Raw genomic sequence first — 19451 nt, 5'->3', positions numbered from 1 at the left:
TTGCAGAGATTACCCTCTTCTGGGTATCCAGCACTTGGACCCAGAGTCTCCAAACTGTAGAGCTTATGAGGTAGTCATTCATCTTATAAATGGATAGAGTGTTGGGCCTGGAGTTAAAGACCTGAGTTCAAATTCAGCCTCAGACACTTACTAGGTGGTTAAGTGATCTTGGGCAAGTCACTTAATCTGTTTGCCTCACTTTCTTCAACATGGAATGGGTATAAATAGCTCCTCCACCACCACCACCAGCCCCCACCCCCGTGTTGCTGTGAGGATCAAATGAGATGACATTTGTAAAATGCTTAGCAGAGTGCCTGGCACATAGAAGCTCTATAAATACTGGTGGCAATGGCCGTGGCCATGGTGGCAACAGTGGCAGATTGAAAACTTGACAGGGTGATCAGACTCACTTTTTCACAGGTCATCCATTTCAGTAACATAATTCCTTCTTGTTTCTTTGGGCAATGGACCCACTTTGAGTTTTGATCATATTTTCAATCTGTATGTTGGTGCATTGTCCAACAGATAACATTAATAGGTCATAGGATTAAAGCTAGAAAAAGTGCTTAGATCTAGTCTAATCTCATCATTTTAGAGGTGAGGAAGCTGAGACCTACAGAGGTGACCTGACCAAGGTCATAGATGATGAATAGCCAGATTACTTACACAAACCCAGGTCCCCTGCCTCCAAAAATAGTTCATTCCAATATACCAATCTGCCTTCGAACATTATTATAAAACGACCATTAATATTGGTCTAGGGTTCCCCCTCCCCCACCTAAGGATTCAGGGTAATCTAGTGAGAACAATGTGCCAATGAGTCCTACTTCCCTGAACTTCCTATGTGACCTTGAAAAAGTCATGTCTGAACCTCCATCTCCTCATCCGTAAAATGAAAGTGTTAGGCCAAGCGATCTTCAAGGTCTCTTCTAGCTCTGACATTTTGATTCTTTTGTTGAAGAAGTCCTTTTTTCCTTTTTTGTTTTTGGCTTATTCACAGTCCTACTGTTTTCCCTTTTTCCCCGTTTAAATCAGAAGGCAACAGCAGGCTCCACATACCACTGACATTTTAATCACCCTTTGTCAACTGGATGAGCCCCCTGCTAATGCTTGCATTTTCCAGGAGCAAGGAATATTTCTTTTCTTAGAAAGGACCCAAAGGAGCCATGCCTCTTTCTCTCTGGCCTCCCCTCTTTATGGGGGTTGGGAAGAGCTGGGAGGGGTAGTGATCCTTGAAACTGCTGTAGGCGAAGGAGGCTCTCCTCTCACTCTCTTTAGCTACGTTTGTCCAGGAGTACGAAGTGCTTGCTGAAGTCCACGTACAAAACAGATTTCCTGGATGGTGTAAAAAAACAACAAAACTAACAAAAAACCACCACCCTAAATATTCAAAAGCAATGAGAACCTCCAGTTTCTTCTCATTTGTACCCCTCACTCTAATACAGAACTCCCAGCATGGAATGATGTGAAGACAGCAACAACAAGCAAGAGTTTCCCTATTCCCCAGGGATTCCCCAAGAATAAATGGGACAAGAGAAGAGGGTCTGCCAGCTCCTCTGAAGAAACACAAGGCATTGTCTGGTATTGAGGACTCTCAGAGAGAGCTTTGTGATCTATAGAAGTGTCTTGCCTGGGCTTTTCCCTTCATCTTTCCATCGTGGCCATAAAACTCAGCACCCCACTGGTGAGACTATGGCTGAAGGGAGAGTTATTATAAAAATAGAAGATGAGTAGTTGGGCTGATGGCCATCTGGAGAGAAGAATGGGCTGACTTACACAGTGGACCTGGGTGAGTGGGAACACATGGGGAGAGATTGCTGCTGCAACCAAGTTTCTTTTATTGGAAGAAGCAGACACATAAGCAAAGCGATTAATGGGAAAATTGAGCCTGGGGTTTATTTAATGCTGAAGTGCATTCCCCGTAGAAATGTAGATAGAGGCCTCTGCAGAAAGAGGCTCTGCAGTAAACCAGTGGGATGTGAGCTTCAGGGCAAATTATACTGTAACCTCCACGTTACATTTTGACACAGGTAAAATTTGATTAAAGTGGAATTGCAGTGAAACAAAAGTCAAGGCCAGTTTGATCAATAAAACTGAAAAGAGAAACATTAAGAACAATGGGGAGGTGTGCTGGAGGGGGGAAAATGAAAGTCATAAACAGTTAATAAGCAGTCAGAGAAGTATGAGAGGAGGGAGGAGGAGGGAATTTTTACTAAGTTGTCAATCTCTCTCCCCTCCATACCTTGGAGTCAGATGACCTAGATTCCTTTCCCAACTCTATTACTAGTTCTGGGTGATTTTAGGTAAGTCACTTCTGGATTGTTATCTTCAGTTTTTGAGGTGATAGGATATATTCAAACATTACACCAAATGCTGGAAGAAGAGCTCTCTAGTAAGCTACATGATTACCTAACAATATGGGTCAGTACCAAAAACCCTATCCAGTAATCAGTAAGCATACTCATTTGTCCATTCTATAACCCATTTGACTCTTAGCCAATGAGTCAAGGCACAGAGATGGACCTATCCCAAATGGACAGGGGGTGTTTTGAGGGTAAAAGATGTCGTCCCTTCCTTAGGCAGCTGCCAAAGGATGAAGCTGTCAATCTAGGAAATCTCATGACCCAAGGTCGGCCTCAAAAACATTAAGTAAATAAATTTAAAAGTTAATTTTTTCCTAATTTGAACTTTCTCTCGACACATTTTTAAAACATTTCTAATTTATCCTGTTGTATTATCTCTGGATTTTTTTTCTAACTACCAAACATTAATGTACCGACTGTGTGCCAAGCTCTCTGTTAGGTACCAGAACCTCAGAAAACCCCTTTTTGTGGTATGGAGTATGTGACAGGAATAATAAGGGGAAATGCAAGTGGAGCCCCGAATTGGGCATTCTGGTTGAAGCTAATTAAGATTCAGGTTCATCAGAACTCTAACCCAGAAGAGGAAGAAGGGCTAGAGGGTCTGTGCCTTGAATTAAGAAGAAAATTTGAACAATAAGGAAAGGTAAAAGGTAGCCTGAATTAGCTTCAAGGAAGAAATTTTTGAGGTGATAGGATATATTCGAATCTTACACCCTGGGACTTTATTTACACCCATCATTACATCATTCTACGCTGGGAGTTCTGTGTTAGAGAGTGTGGTACAAATGAATCCCTGGGGCTCTGATTGAGATCAGGAAAGCCTAAGAACCGAGACTGATCCTTCACAGGGCCTTGAACTAGAAATTGACTGTCTCTAACTGACTTCAGGGACAGCTCCATTGGGTTTATCTGAGGAGATTCTGAAACAAAGAAGTCCAACGATATAAAAACCCATCCCCTTGTCTGTCAGCTGGTACTTGAAAATATATCTGTCTGTGTACATTAAAGGTTATTAGCTCACATTAGTGGTAAGATGAATTGATTCTACAGCCACTGCTAAGGTGATCTGGATCCCAGAGCTACATTACCTAGTCTGAAAGACTGACCATTAATCCCAATGCAAAGGCAAATATCTTTTCAATTGTTCTAACTCGAGCAGGCTCAAGGTCAAAAGTATTTCAGGTTTCCTGCATTCAGCCCTTCTTCCTGTCATTTTAGACATCTCGCCAGGGTGTGGATTGTGATTATGGAGGGTTTAGCTCCCCCCAAACAATATTCCCTTCTCAGAAGCTGTGTCATTTAACAGCATTCCTAAAGTGGGATCAATGTCTATGACTGGAGATAGAAAATAGCAATAGGTCCTTGTGATGATTAAGTGATCCATAGGAGACTGTCCGAGAAGCCAGGGACCCAAGTCTGGTGCCATCAGAAAGTCTTTTCACTGCAGTTTCTATTTCTCGGCACATAAGTGGATGATGCTACATTTCCCGAACTGGACAGAACAAGGACTTTCTCGTTTGAGAGAAATCAAAAAGAACTGAATACAGAAAGGATTTTTCTCTTTGGGATCAACACAAAATGTGAAAAAATGCACTATATAATTAATGTCATACTCGGTTCTCAGCATCTAAAGCATATGCACATTCACAAATATATTCACAGTACAAATTAATTCTTTGAACATATATAGAGTATATATACACATGTTTATGTTAAACATATATATATAGTATGTTATATAAATATATTTGTTTCTTGGGAATAAGAACTGTTTTCATTTTTTTCATATCCTTAGGGACTAGCCCATAAAAAGCATCTTATAACTGCTTTTATTTTAATTTCATTAAAATAAAATCACAGTAAATTAAACTGAATTGAATATATGTATGTACATATTTTATATAGACACAAATATAGTGTCCCAAAAGTCTTAGTGCTATTTTAAGCTTTAATAACTTCAAAACTTAACAAACTTACAAAAATAACATTTGAAAGGTTAATTATTTACAATTTTAAGATGTTGATATGCCAAATATATTGATACTAAAATTCAACCTTACCACCATCTTGTGCTATATCCATCACTCTAGTTGACTTTCAAAACTTTGTAAAAAAAAAAAAAAAACTTTCACCCTCTACCTCTGTGACTGAAAGGTTTGCATGTATAATTCTAGCTGTAAGATCATTCAAAGAATGAGGTTTTGATATGTGCACGACAATTTTCATGTGACCCTACAAGAGAAAGTCTAATGCACATAGATCAGGTGTCTGAGGGGGCCAAGCAAGAAGATTTCTTCTACCAGTCCACTGATCTGGAAAAGGATAATCCAGAAAATTAAATTAAAAATAATAATCAAAATTCACAAAGCTAAAGAAATATAAAAGAAATTTAAGGGATTAAACTTTCAAATGATTTTGTACATTTGTAGCATTCCTACTTCTGAAGTTTTAAAATTTAAAACTGCACTAAGACTTTTGGGACTCTGTGTGTGTGTGTGTGTGTGTGAAAGAGAGAGAGAGAGATGTATTTCTGTATTGCAACCAACAAATAGGACACTTATGAATAATGTCCTACAGAAAAAAAGATGGATTATTAGTTACTTAGTTTTCTCATCTGTAAAGTGGATATAACACCTACAAGGTGTTCCTAAAGTCTGGGCACATAGGAAATGTGGAGTTATTGCATCGAGTTCACTTGAATCTTGCAAAGTGCATCAACCTTTGCATCACAAATGATGGAAATCATATTGAAGATGTTATTTGTTAATATTCCAATTAAATAAAATGTTGTTGAAAATTTCATTCATTTCATTTCTTGAAAATATGCATTTTGCCTATGTGTCCAGACTTTAGGAACACCCTGTAGTTCACAGGATTGTAGTGAGGCTGTGTGGTATTGGAAAGAATATTGGACCTGGACTAAGGGGAGACCTAGGTGTGCATCTTGCCTTTCCTTAATATCTGTGTGACCCTGTATAAATTATTTAACCACTCTGAGCTTCAATTCCATCAGCAAAATGCAAATAATACCTAGGAGATAATGTTTGTAAAGCTCTTTGTGAGCTTTACCAAACCTTAAAATATCCTAAATAACACCATAGATATTAAATATCGTCAGTTCCATTGGCGTCTCCAAGGCTAAGCTGTCTATGCAGTCCAAAAGTGTGTACCTTCGATTTGATCATCTCTGGAACTTAAGCCCAGCCCTTTTTTTTCCCCAAGCAGGAGCTTAGAAAAATCTTTTCATGTGTCTGTGAGTGAGAGGTGGGAAGAGTTGAAGAAGGGACAGGGGAACGGTTAGGCTCGCAAAGTTATTTTCTTGAAGCACAGATCCAACCATGCCATTCCTCTACTCAGACTCTAATGGCCTCCTATATTGCCTCCAGGATCAAATACAAAATCTGTTTGGCATTCGAAGCTCTTCATAATTTACAGCCCTGTCACCTTTCCAATCTTCTTACACCTTACTCCTCACCACGTACCCTTTGATCCATTGACACCAGCCTCTTTGCTGTTCTACAAACAAAACCCCATATTTCTCTACTCCAGTGATTTTTCTCTGGCTGTCCCCCATCACTGCAATGCTCTCCCTCCTCATCTCCACGTCCTGGCTTCCTTCAACTCTCATTTAAAATTCCGTCTCATATAGGAAGCCTTTCCCAATCTCCCATAATTCTAATGCCTTTCCTCCGTTAATGATTTCCTTTGCATCTTGTCTGTAGCTTGTTTGCAGATAACTGTTTGCTTGTTAACTCCACCAGAGCCACAGGCTGTCTTTTGCCTCTTCTTCTGCCTCCAGCACTTAGCATAGTACTTGACACATAGTACGCACTCAAGCCTACTCAGGGACAAATCATATATGTTAACTAGGGAAGCATTAATTTATAGTAAATCATAATGTTTTGACAATCCGACGTGTTTCTGTTAAGTTATAGTATTTGTCATTAGTACCTAAGTTTTTCGGTACACATATTGATTAAACTTTAATATTTTGAGGAGTAGATAGAACGTAGAGGGGAACGATCTCTGCATTTGATTTGGAGTGTCTGCATTAAAATGAATTTCTTTGTTAACCCTATAGCATTGAGTTGAGAGTAAAAAAAAATCTAAAAATAGATTTTTACATACCATAGTTACTCTATTTCTCCATATATATGCCTTTGTGAAGCTAAAATGAGCAAAGAGAATTGGGTATGTTGCCTAATCTTTGTCTTGGTGACTCTTACATGAGAAGGTGATGTTGTTCAGTCATTTCAGTCAGGTTCACCTCTTTGTTACTCCATTTGAGGTTTTCTTGCCTAAGATACTGGAGTGGTTTGCCATTTCCTTCTCCAGATCATTTCATGGATAAGGAAACTGAAGCAAACAGGGCTAAGTGACTTGCCAAGGGTTACGTCAATACTAAGTGTCTAAGGTTGGATTTGAACTAGGGTCTTCCTGACTCCAGCCTCAGTACTCTCTACCTAGCCCCCTGGGAATTTCTCACCTCTCTGGCTCGAGGACCCAGGCTAGAAGAATCTAGGAATTTTGCTTTGTGACATTACTTCGTGCAATGTCATGGATTTAAATGGCAAGAGCATAATTCATGAGACTCAAGGAAAGAAAAAGTTTATTTACAAGTCAGTCAATCAAGTATTTCTTAAGCACCTACTATGTGCTAGGCACTGGAACTACATGTAGAAAGATCAGAACTCATGAGGGGAGTGTACTCTGATGGAGGATACAATGTAAAAAATAAAGACAGCATAAATACAGAATTAATATAACTATCCACAAAGTATTAGTAAGTAGAATTTACAGAAATTAGTGGTTTGTAGCATCTTGTTATACATTAGGTAGAATTCCCAAAAAGCGTGACATCTCATTATTCTTCAGTCCCTGGTTCCTAGTGTACCTGCTGCAGGTGGTACCTATTATCTTGTAGTTGCCTTCAGTAACCAGCAGGTGGTGAAACTGGACTCTTTTTTAGAGGAAAGCTCTGTGGCCTCCCCATCTCATTTCTGTAGAGGGGAATGCTGCAGAATCCTATTTTAGTAGGAGGCCCAGTTCCTTCCTTTGCAGTACCAAACTGGTGCTTCCACTCTGAAACTTCTCTTTTGTACAATTATTCTCTGGATTCATAAAAAAAAAAGTTCACTTAGGATTTCAGAACACCCAATGCCCATCTCAACTCTAAACTTGTCTCTATCCTGGATGCCAAATCAGGACATGGAATTCACCTACCCACCCTGTCAAAGTGTGTTTCCCACCTGTCTAGCTGTTGCCTGTGGCTCTTAGGGTACTGCCCTAAGGAGTTAAGGAGAGTTAAAAAAAATTGTAGTTCTCAATGTGATTGCCCACAGGATAAACCCAGGAGACTTCAGTTTTAGGGCCTGGAATAACATCCCACTCCCTAGAACAATCATGTAAATTGGAGAGAGATGAACCATATTTTAGCACTTGTCTTTTAACTCCCTATCAACGGAGGCATTTGTACTTCATTAAAAACTGATTTAATTAATTAAATTTTTATTTTTATTTAGTAATTATATTGTATAATATATAATAAAAATAATTTAATTTAAAATTGACTAATTTAATTAATTAAAAACTCAAACCCATAAAGGAACAGGAGGGAGAGAAGGAAGGACGGACAGCCAGACAAATGACGTCTCTTCATAACTGTATTTGTGGACCCAAGGTCAGTGCATGACTGGGTGGAGCGAAAACCCACTTGTTCTAGTTGATAGGACAAGAAGCTTTTAGCCAAGTGGTGTACAGTTCAGTGAATTTCAATATAGTATAAAACGAGGCAGAGCAGTCCAGTGCTGTGTGATACAACACAGAAATTTCTTCTCTGCCTTGTAGCAGGTGCTGGGGAACAGCAGAATTTGGGCCTGGTTTTTCTGCATTTTCATCTGCCCCAATCTCAGTCTAATATAGCGGCTAAAAAGCCAGCCCTGGACTCAGTAAAACTCCAGTTCAAGGGCACCTCTGACATGTGGCAAGTTCCTTAACTTCTCATTGCTCTAGACAAGTTTCTAAGACTAACAGAAAGACAGCTGCCTAGCATAGGAAGAAAGAGTTTTCTCACTAGAAATTCCTTATGCGAATGATTCAGACCTTTATGCAGATGATTCTTCTTTTAGAGTTGAAATCCACATTAGAGGTGTTAGGGACCTTTGAGACCACTTAGTGCCACCGTGTCGTTTAACAGATGACAAAACAGAAGCCAGAAAAGTAAAGTGATTTAATCATACCCTGCATGCATTTCTTTAAATGAAAGCATCACATTACCAACTAATGCTGATCTTTCTTCTGTATTTATACAAAGCATTTCATTTTCTCACACTTATATTTACATCAATGCATGTTATTTCAGATTGCAAATTCATTCTTCAAACATTGCAAAAAACTTGGGATTTTCATTTCATTAAAATTAAATTCATTTTTTACTTTAAATTCCTCAGGGCTGCTTAGACCAAAGAAAAGAATTCCTTCATTATTTCTCTTTTTTGATGAATTTTCACACAAAGAGTTTGCTCTTGTTTTATTTCTTTTTGGAGTCTTTTTTTCTTTCCTAGAAGGAATGACTCTGAGCTTTTACCCCACTGAGCCTGATTTTCCTTTCCCTCTGCCCACTTCCATTTTGTAAAGGTCATTTTCAATTCCAGGCACTGTCAGGAAAGTTAATGAGCATATTCTTTTTTTCCATCATTCAAATCATTGATGAAAATATGAAATACCGCTCTGCCTGGGCCTTATCCCCAGAGAGCATCACTCACTCTGTGCCTTTACTGTGACACCAGGCAATCAATAACAGCTGCTGTCAGTACCACTCTCTCTCCAAGTGTATGGGCCCAGCATAAGTCTATCTTTAAGCAGCAGACAACCATGTGCTCCAGAAGGGGGAGAGAGGATGGCACATCATGACCACTGCCATCATCACTAGTGCTACAGAATGCTCTTCCATGTAGCTAGAAAACAAAAACATAGGATCAGAAAAAAGTGAGGATGGCTTAAGGGGAGCCATGATACAGGAGAAGGCAACATGATTGATTGATTGTTCACTCGTTTTAGTCAGGTTCATATTCTTCATGACTCCATTTGGGGTTTTCTTGGCCAAGATCCTAGAGTGTTTGCCATTTCCTTTTCCAGCTCATTTTACAGATGAGGAAACTGAGGCAAACAGGGTTAAGTGATTTGCCCAGGGTCATACAACTCGTAAGTGCCAGGGGCCAGGTTTCAATTCAGGAAGATGAGTTTTCCTGACTTTAGGCCTGCTACTCTCTCCACTGCGCCATTTTACAAACGAGGAAAATGAAGTCCACAGAGGCCAAGTGATTTGCCCAAGATCAAGCAGATAGTCAGTGACAAGGTTGGGCCCCTAGAGTCCAAATCTGTCCATTTTTCTACTATCCCATGTTGCCTTAATATAAAATAGCGGAGAGACTACCAGATGCTGATTCATCAGAGAAGGGTTCAGGTCCTGGCTGTAGCACTTAAAGCTTGAGGTATCATTTCGCCTCTGAGCCTCAATTTCTTTATCTTTCAAAGGATAGAGTAGACAAGATGATATATCAAGTCCTTCTAGATCTGATATTCTGTCATTTAGACACTTAACAATGGCACTTTTTAGACAATAGTGGATAGAAAACCAACCTTGCATTTAGGAACCCCAAGTCCTAGACACACATTATCTTTGTACAAGTCCCTTGAGCTTACAGTGCCCCCCACACAAGTCTATGAGACTATAAGCAGAATATGAATTCTTCATTTGAAACAGTACAGGGAATTTAGAAATGGTGGAAGTTTCCTGCAAAGATGAAATCATGGGGCCAGACTGAAAAGGATTAATAGACAATAACTTCTTTAATCCTCCCAGTTACCCTGGGAGGTACCTGCCCTACGGGTACTATAGCCATTCTAGAGATAATGATACTAAGTTATTATATGACTTGCCCACGTTCCTACAACTGTTAAGCATCAGAGTCAGGATGCAAACCCACTTCTCTCAGCATGCCAAACCTACGACTCTTCCCCCCTCACTACCCAGTTACATCCAAGTAACTAGAGTTGATGCTTATGTAGTGCTTTCCTGTTTGCAAAGGACTTTTATATACATTATCTCATTCTCTCTGCTCTTCAGTCTTGGGAGGCATGACTCAGTCTTCCAGCAATGAAGCTTCTCAGTGGATGAACAAAAGAGGTCATCTCCTTTAGTGTGAAAGGTCAATTATAGGTCGTGATTTTTTTGTACCCAACTTAGCAGCAAAGAGTACTTTGTTGTTGATGATCTTTTGACAAGGTCCAACCAGGGGTGGGGAACCTGTAGCCTTGAGGGCGCATGTGGCCTTTTAGGTCCTTGGGCGCAGCCTTTTGACTGAGTCCAGGTTTTACAGAACAAATCCTTTTATTGAGGGGATTTGTTCTGTGAAGTTTGGATTCAGAAAAAGGGCCACAGTTGAGGACCTAGAAGGCCACATGTGGTCCTGAGGCTGCAGGTTCCCCACCCGCGACAAGAGGCTGGGAATCTCCATGCCTGATGGCCTGGCCCCACAACTCCAAATGAAACATTTAAAATTCAGTTAATCATGTTCATGTTCTTTGCTCATGCTCTTGAGTTGACCTGTTGTTTGGCACCTAGATGTACTATCAGAATCAGCCTCTGAGAAAGCCAGAGGCTAATACCTAGTGTGTCTCTTCATTAGCTAATTTAATGCAACATTCCAGAAGTCTGATGTAACTTTGAGCTCTTCCTTTTCACCTCCACACTTGGCATCTTCCTTTATCTTTGAAGCTGAGTCACATGGTCAAAAGAAGCTGAGCTCTAACATGGACTGTGAAAATCTGAAGTATGTGTGTTTCCCCCACCATTGAGTAGATTCAGAATGACAGATGTGACCCATATAGTCTGTGACAGATACAATCTGGGGAAAATGTTCATTTTAATCTTTAATAGTATTTAAATAACTGCCCTGTTTGTCTCACTTAGGATGTCAGGCTCTGCTGGGTGAGCAGTGTGTCTCCCTGGGTGCTTGGCTGGGCATGTGGCATATTGACAATGCTCGATAAATAAAACGTTAAATAATTCAAAGATAAAGTTCAGTAATTCCCTGAGAGATGATGTTACAACTTCAAGACTGTAAGCCTGTGCCCCAAGAATGAAATAACCGTTCAAAAGCTAGCCACAAGTATTCATAAAAAGACATTTCTCAGTGGAAAAAATGGAAGGAATCTTCTGATATCAATAGAAATGGAGATTTAAAAAATGAAAACAAAAAAAAGTATTTCCTGATGAGGAAAATCCAGTGTTCCAAGTAATCACACTGCTCCTTAACTTTTCAGTTCTAACTTCAGGAGAAGAAGCCCCAGAATGATGGAACTGAATTACCTCTTGGGAATTGTTAACAGTTTTCCATTACCTGGTGAATAATCCCCAGACTCCTTGACCTGTCATGGAAGGTGATACACCATTTGGTCCCAAGCTGCCTTTCTCATCTTATCTCTCCCTGCTCTTTCATATACTCTGTCTTTTGATCCTGTTAATCTCCCTCTCATTCCCCCTGAATACTCACTGTGCTTTTCTGCCTTGATGTTTTACCACCGTATTCTTTCTTTGACCTTTTCCCTTAGATCTTCTTTCTTCATTCCTACACACCCTTTAGGTCCCAGTTCACATACCAGCTCCACTCCTACAACTCTCCAAGTAGGAACACATTATTCTCTAAACTCCAAACATGTTTTTGAGAGACAGTGTGGCAGCATAATGGGGAGAGTTGTGGATCTGGAATGAGAAAGACCAAAGTTTGGCTCTTGCTCCAAACACTTTCTAGCTGTCTGACCCCGGGGAAATCATATTACCTGTCTCAGCCTCAGTTTCTTCATCCCCAAAATGAGGACAGAATAGTTCCTGCCTCCCAGGGTTGTTGTGAAGATCAAATAAAATGTCTAAAGTGCTTTGCAAATCTTAGTGTCATATGACTAATAATAATGATTATAATTATAATAAATAGCATTTGTGTAGCACTTTAAGGTTTGCAAAATACTTTACAAATGTCCCATTTTATTCTCACAACAACCTTGAGAGAATACTTTTTTATGAATATCACCAGGTACTATTATTATCATCTCTGTTTTACAGATAAAGAAACCGAGGCACAGAAAGGCTAAACATTTGCCTGGAGCCACACATCTGGGCAGTGTCTGAATCTGGATTTTAACTTAGTTCTTACTAACTGCAAGCCCAATATACACTGCACCATCTAGCTGCCTCTATGGGAATAATATCTGTGAATTAGCTTGTATTTCTATGTCTTTCCTAGGCTACCTTATAGTTTACCATAGGATCATAGAATTAGAGATGGAAAGGAGCTTGGAACTTACCTGGTTCAACCCAGGTATTTGATAGATGAAGCAACTGGGGCCTGGTGAGGTTACGAGATTTGCTCAAGTCGATGTAGGTAGCCAATGGCTGAGGTGACATTCAAACCTTCTGACTCCGAAGTCAGCACCATTTCCATTGCATCTCACTGTGGTGTAAGCTCCTTGGGGTGAGGGACTATCTTATTATATTTATTGAATTAAATAGTGAAAGATAAGACAGTATGAGAGGGGGGAAAGAAGCCCTAGACTTAAAATTAGAAAACCTGGTTCAAATTTTGACTCCACCACGTATTATGTGACAATGACTCAAGTCACATTGGTTCTGTCAGCTTCAATTTCCTCTTCTATAACGTGGGATTAATTATACTTGTTTTACCTACTTTCCAGGATTGTTTTGAATAACACACTATAAAAATGTGAGCTGTTACGATGATGTTGCCATCCTTTTGGCTCAAGTCCCCAACCCAGAAATCTCATCACTAGAAAGACTCTGGCAACACCTGCCCATGCACAAGTAACAAGGCTCAATGAGTCCTTCTGACCCTGTTCAGTCTGTTCCACCAACCATACATTTCAATGACTTGGGGGGAAAGAGACAGAGAATGAATTTCCTTATATCCACATTAAATGTAGCTGTTATTGGACCAAGTACTGTGGTTGTCAGTGCCCTGAGTTCTTTATCCCTAGCTCAATCTAGCAGAGCCCAGAAACCAGACACAGGAGGGCATATCATGGAGAAGCAATGAGAAAATCGCTGGAGAATCTTGGAAACACATTGAGGGAGGCAGCTAGGTGGTGCAGTGAGTAGAGCACCGGCCCTGGAGTCAGGAGGACCTGAGTTCAAAACTGACCTCATACACTTGACACGCTTACTAGCTGTGTGACCTTGGGCAAGTCACTTAACCCCAATTGTCCTGCCTTCCCCCCTCCAAAAAAATTGAAACATACTGAGAACATGGAACCTAGTCAAAGGTGACAGGCAATAGGGGACATTGGGGAATAGTTACTTGGAACTTGAGAGACTGGAAACATTTGAGCACCTACAAAGAATGAACAGGAGTCACAAAGGAGAGAGTAATTCAAGAAAGATTTGATGAGGAACTAAATGTGAAAAGATATTCATGCTTTCCCTGGAAACTTTGTGGGTAAAAGTTCATCCCAAAATGTCTCATGGAAAGAGCTCCTCCGCTTCTCCTTCTGAAACGAATCCTACCTAATGGAGCAGGTGCTTTTTAGGTCTCAGAGTGCTATAGCTTTGTAAGCTTTTATTATTGGGAGGGGTGGGGGGAAGGTTGGAGGAGGGACATGTGTTCTCTTTCTTCAATAAAAGCTTCCTCTGAGCTATTTATTATGTCTTGTGTACTTATGAGTGAAAAGCTGATGGCATCAGCCTTCAGTAACATCTGGTACAGAGAATTTCCCAGGTTTCTCAGTAGGTGTTTGAGCCAATTAATGTGATCAGCCTCATTGCTTTCCCACCCCCTACACCACCAGCCACCCGGATATAATCCATGTCCTTTACCTAATGGGAGCTTTTGACTTCAGGTTTTCCCAAAAATGATGAGCTCAGGATACCGAAAGTAACTTTAAGTAAAGGAAATTAAAATGACACCTATCAGACATAATATGTTAGAGAAATCAGAGTAGTTCATTTTCCCCACAGGCCTTTTCAGGATTTGACAAAAATCACCATAGCTGCTTTCCAGGTAATTCGTGTTAGGTACTAATTGGGCAAGAGAAATTACCCAAGGCTATCCTTAACATGTGCCTATCAAGGACTCCATACCCATTCCAGGTTAAGCTCCTTCCTGAGCACATTCCTAGCTCTATCAGGGGTGGGAAATCTGTGGCCTAAAGACCACATATGGCCCTCTAGGTCCTCAAGTGCAGCCCTTTGACTGAATTCAAACTTCACAGAACAAATCCCCTTAATAAAAGTTCTGTAAAACTTGGACCCAGTCAAAAGGCTGCACCCAAGGACCTAGAGGGCCACTTGTGGCCTCGAAGTCACAGGTTCCCCACCCCTGGAGGTGACCTTGATTTCAGCTTGACTAGGTACAGTTCCCTTCTCTCATACAACCGTTTTGAGTGCCTGAAATGTAGTACGAGGCACACAATCCCCACCTTCATGAAGTTGACAGCCTAGCTGGGAGGAAAGAAGGTATACATAGAGATAGAAACTGTGTCTATGGAGCGCCAAAGTTACTCAATGTGAGGGACTGGAGGAGAGCGCTGAACTTGGAGTCAGAAAATGGACAATGAGGGTTTCAATTCAGCTAGTTACTAGAAGAGTGATCTTGGGCAAGTCACTAAGTTTATCTTAGACTCTGTTTCCTCATCTGTAAAATAGAGATAATAATGCTTGCACTATTAACTTCACAAGATTGTTGGGAGGATCAAATGACAGAAAAAAAAAATGAATGAATTAAGGCTTCAGTATGTTCCATCCTTTGTGGGAGATGGTTCTGCTCGAGGACCTTACACTCGAATTGGGGAGATGACACAGAATAGCAGTGGCCACAGAGGCATAAAATGAACTTCAATTCATTTATATTGAATTCAACAAATTTTTTAAGCACCTACCATAGCAAAGTGCTGTTGTTTACATGAATGGTGGAAACTGGGGTGAATGCTGGGTCTGTGTAACATCCCAAGAAACAAGTGTCTGCATTTCCTAAAACCAAATAAGAGGCTCACAGTTCATGTCTACTTGGAAAAATATACCAGCTAGCTCATTAGCAAAAGAAGCAAACAAGTTAAGGAAGCGTGGTCAGATTTTCATACAAATAAATTTCATAGAATTTCAAAGGTACCTTGGAGGTCATCCAGTCCAACCTAGACCCAAAAAAAAATAACCTACCTGTCAAGTGGCCATGCCCCCATTGCTTGAAGACCTCTGATGAGGAGGAGCTCAATACCTCTTGAGGTGGCCCATTCAATTCTGGGACAGCTGGAATTATTAGGAAGTTTGTCTTTACACCATGCCTAAATCTGCCCCTCTCTTACGATTTCTACCCATTGTCCCTAGTTCTTTATCCAAATAGAACAAATTCAACCCCTCTGCTCCATGTGGCTTGCCTGATTAGTTCATGCACCTAAACACATTAACAACATTATAAGCCCTTTAAATGAAAGGGCCAAACTTATACTTACAAACTTATGGTCCTGCCACTTCTCCCCCTTTCCCTTCTCCCCACCACTTATATCCATTGCCCACAACATATCAGGTCACTAGTAATAGACTCAATAAATACTAGTCAATTAACTGATTTATTTGATTTGAAGTTTATGTCACTGAATAGGCAGCAAACTTGAAAACATCATAAAGAGGGGTTATGGAGGCTGATGCGTTATGTATCACAGACAGGGCATTTAAAGTCGGCTATCTTTCATATCTGCCTAAAGCACCTATGCATCCTCTTCAGTAATGTCAAGTCTTGAAATGAATCAAATTTGTGAGTGGAGGAATAATGCCTTTAATCATGACATCAGGGTGGCAAGCCTGCCACTCTTGGCAATGTACTACCAGGAGAAGTATGTACTCCTATGCATTTAGGAGAAAAGAGGGATGGGGCCACATTAGGTGGTAAGACCTGGTCACATAATACCAGCTACCCTTGGCAGTCCTGGCGTGAATACCCACTCATTCTGGATAATTTGCCCTTAGTGATCTAACTTGTCAGAAATCTCAATGAACAGGACAAGGGCACTAGGAGCTGAGATCCAGCACAAGCTAGGTTCCTTTACAGTATAAGATCCCAGCTAGGTGGTGTGGCGGATAGAATTGTGCTTGGAGTCTGGAAGTCTTTAGCTCAAATCCAGCCTCAGAGCCTTCCTAGGTATATAACCCTAGCTAAGTCACTCAGCCTCCATCTCCCTCAATTTCCTTATCTGTCAAATGGGCGAAGTAACAGCAATACTTCCCAGGGTTGTTGTGAGGGTCAAATGAGCTGACACTTGTAAAGTGCTTTGTAAACCTTAAAATGCTATATAAATGCTAGCTATCATCATTTTATTATTATTACTGTTATTATTATATAGAATCAGGATTTGAACCCAGATCCTGTGGCTCCAGGTGAGACTACTCTCTTTTCTTATGATAAAAGTAGCTGATTGCAGAGTTATAGAGGATTTGCAAAGTAGCAGATAGAGAGCCAGCTTTGGAATCTAGAACAACTGGGTTCAAGTCCCGGCCTCTTGTGTGAAGTGTATGATGTTACGTGACCCTAGGCAAGTTACTTAGCCTTTCAGTACTCCAGATAATTCTCTAAGATTGAAATTGCAGGAAAGATGCTGCTCTGCCTAAATAGAGGGAGTTCGCTCATTTGGAGATTTTCCCATCCCAACAAAATCCATCAGTGCTAAAGAAGCCAATAAGCAAAAGAATCCTCCAGCTGGAAGGGAACTTTTTGTTGTTGTTTAGATGTTTTTCAGCCATATCTAATTCTTCATGACCCCACTTGGGGTTTTCTTGGCAAAGATACTAGAGTGTATGGATACTCCAACTCATTTTACAGTTGAGGAAACTAAGGCAAATAGGGTTAAGTGACTTGCCTAGTGTTTGAGACCATATTTGAACTTGGATCTTCCCGACTCCAGGCCTGGCACTTTATTCACTGTGTTATACCTCTAGTTTAATGGTATTAAAGGATCACTAATCCATACATAAGGATCCCTGTGGGCCTCATATTTTCTTAGTTTTAAAAATGTAATTTTATCTGTTTCATTGTATTTTTATTATTATATTAATTATAATTCAATACAATAATTATTTAATAACATATTATGACACAATAATTAAATAATTATTATAATATATTAATATAAATATATTTATTATGTTAAATATTTCCCAACTACATTTTATTTTGGTATAGGGGGCAGTCCACGTGTTTGAGGCTTCTAATCTAGTTCAGTCCTCTTATATTGCAGAGAAGGAAATTGAGACCTAGAAGTTTGCCCACATAAATCCCCACAACAAGTTAGTGGCAGGATCAGAACCAGAACCCAGGACTCTTGATTCTCATTTCATTGCTGATCAGTGTGTGGGAACAGCACTTTGCATAGTGCAAGGCATATTTGAAGTATTTCCTAGATGCTTCTTAACCGACTAACTCACCTGGAGATAATTTAAATGGTCAAATATTGTTGTGGAAAGGAGGCAATGATAGTCACTGATAGTTGTTCATAAGAAATGGTTGGACTGTGATCTCTCAAATCCCTCCTGCCCTCAGGCCTAGGGTTAGTTACATTTTGGGCGTTCATTCCAAGGACAAAGTTTAAGTTAGGAAATACCAAGAAGGCAATTGTAAAGTTCAACCTTGCACCCTGCCTCTCGCTTTTGCTCTCACGGTACAGTTTCCTGATCCTGGATCACCCTTCCACCTTGTCCAAACCTGTTCTGTGGAAAGAAAAGATCTAATCAATTTATTTGTACTGCTAACCCAAACATGAGCAACTAGGTGGTGCAGTGGATAGAGTTCCAGGGGTCAAGAAAACTCCTTGTCCTGGGTTCAAATTCGGCCTCAGACACTTACTAGCTGTGCCACTCTGGGCAAGACGCTTAACCTTGTTTGCCTCAGTTACCTCATCTGTAAAATGAGCTGGAGAAGGAAATGGCAAATCACTTCAGTATCTTTGCCAAGAAAACCCCAAAGTGGGGTCGTGAAGGGTCAGATATGACTGAAGAGTGATTTAACTGCAACAAACAGCCCAGACACAGAGTCCTATACACCTTCCACTTCCTCCAAAGACATGTAGGAGACGATTTCCATGCCTGAGTATTTTAACAGAGTAAAGTAAATCTAATGGGATTTAGGCCTGAAACATAATGGAAGTGCAAGCCATGATGTAAGTAATTTTTCTTCTTTAAAGAACAAAAGGGATTATGGGAGACACATACAATCCTGCTCCCAATCCCACTTGCAAATGCATTACACCCATCAAACCATCCTTCAGCTGTCACTGTCAGGCTGCTCTTGGTCCCTTGGCTTGTCCTGAGGATTCATTAATTCAGCTTCTGTTCCCACTTCCTGTATCTGTCAGCCAAGCCATCCCTCTTTTCTCAACACTCCGGCTCCTTAATGGGGGCAGGTCACATGGTTTCCTCGAGTCTTAGTTTCCTCATCAGCCGTATGACAGCTGTGAATTGATGACCTTAGGATCCTACTTCCTCCATTGGCTGGGTACTCCTGCTTCTGATCCTCCAGTTTGTCCCACATTCTGTCCAACCAGTAGTGCTAAAAGGCATTGTGGAGGGGCGGATAGAGTGTTGGACCTGGAATCAGGAAAACTTGGGTTCAAATCTCAGTTCTGATACTGAATAGTTAGTTGGGTCATCATGGGTTGGTCATTTTAGATTGTAAGTTCCTCAAGAGCAAGCAAAAGTTAGCCCAGTGACTGGCGCATAGGCACTTATTAAGTGCTTCTTGACTGACGCCTTCTCTGAACAACTCAGCTCCTCTGAAATCACAGGTCCTTAACTTAGTGACTGAATCATGACCCCACTCCATGTGCTTCAGAGGCCTTGGCATCCTCACCTCCTGGTAGTCTTGGGATCCTAGCAGTAGAGAGAAAGATCTGGCTGCCTGACATAAGTGGACTCAATACAATCCAAACCAAAGGCCATGGACTGGTTTCAATTAAAAAAAGAAAAATCTATCATGGAAGCTTGATGGGTATTTGCCCCTTGGTGTGGGCCTCTACTGCTTGTGGGACATTGAC

The sequence above is a fragment of the Trichosurus vulpecula genome, chromosome 5 (genome assembly GCF_011100635.1).
Source record: "Trichosurus vulpecula isolate mTriVul1 chromosome 5, mTriVul1.pri, whole genome shotgun sequence".
NCBI classification, from domain to species: Eukaryota; Metazoa; Chordata; class Mammalia; order Diprotodontia; family Phalangeridae; genus Trichosurus; species Trichosurus vulpecula.
This window is presented reverse-complemented; position numbering follows the sequence as displayed.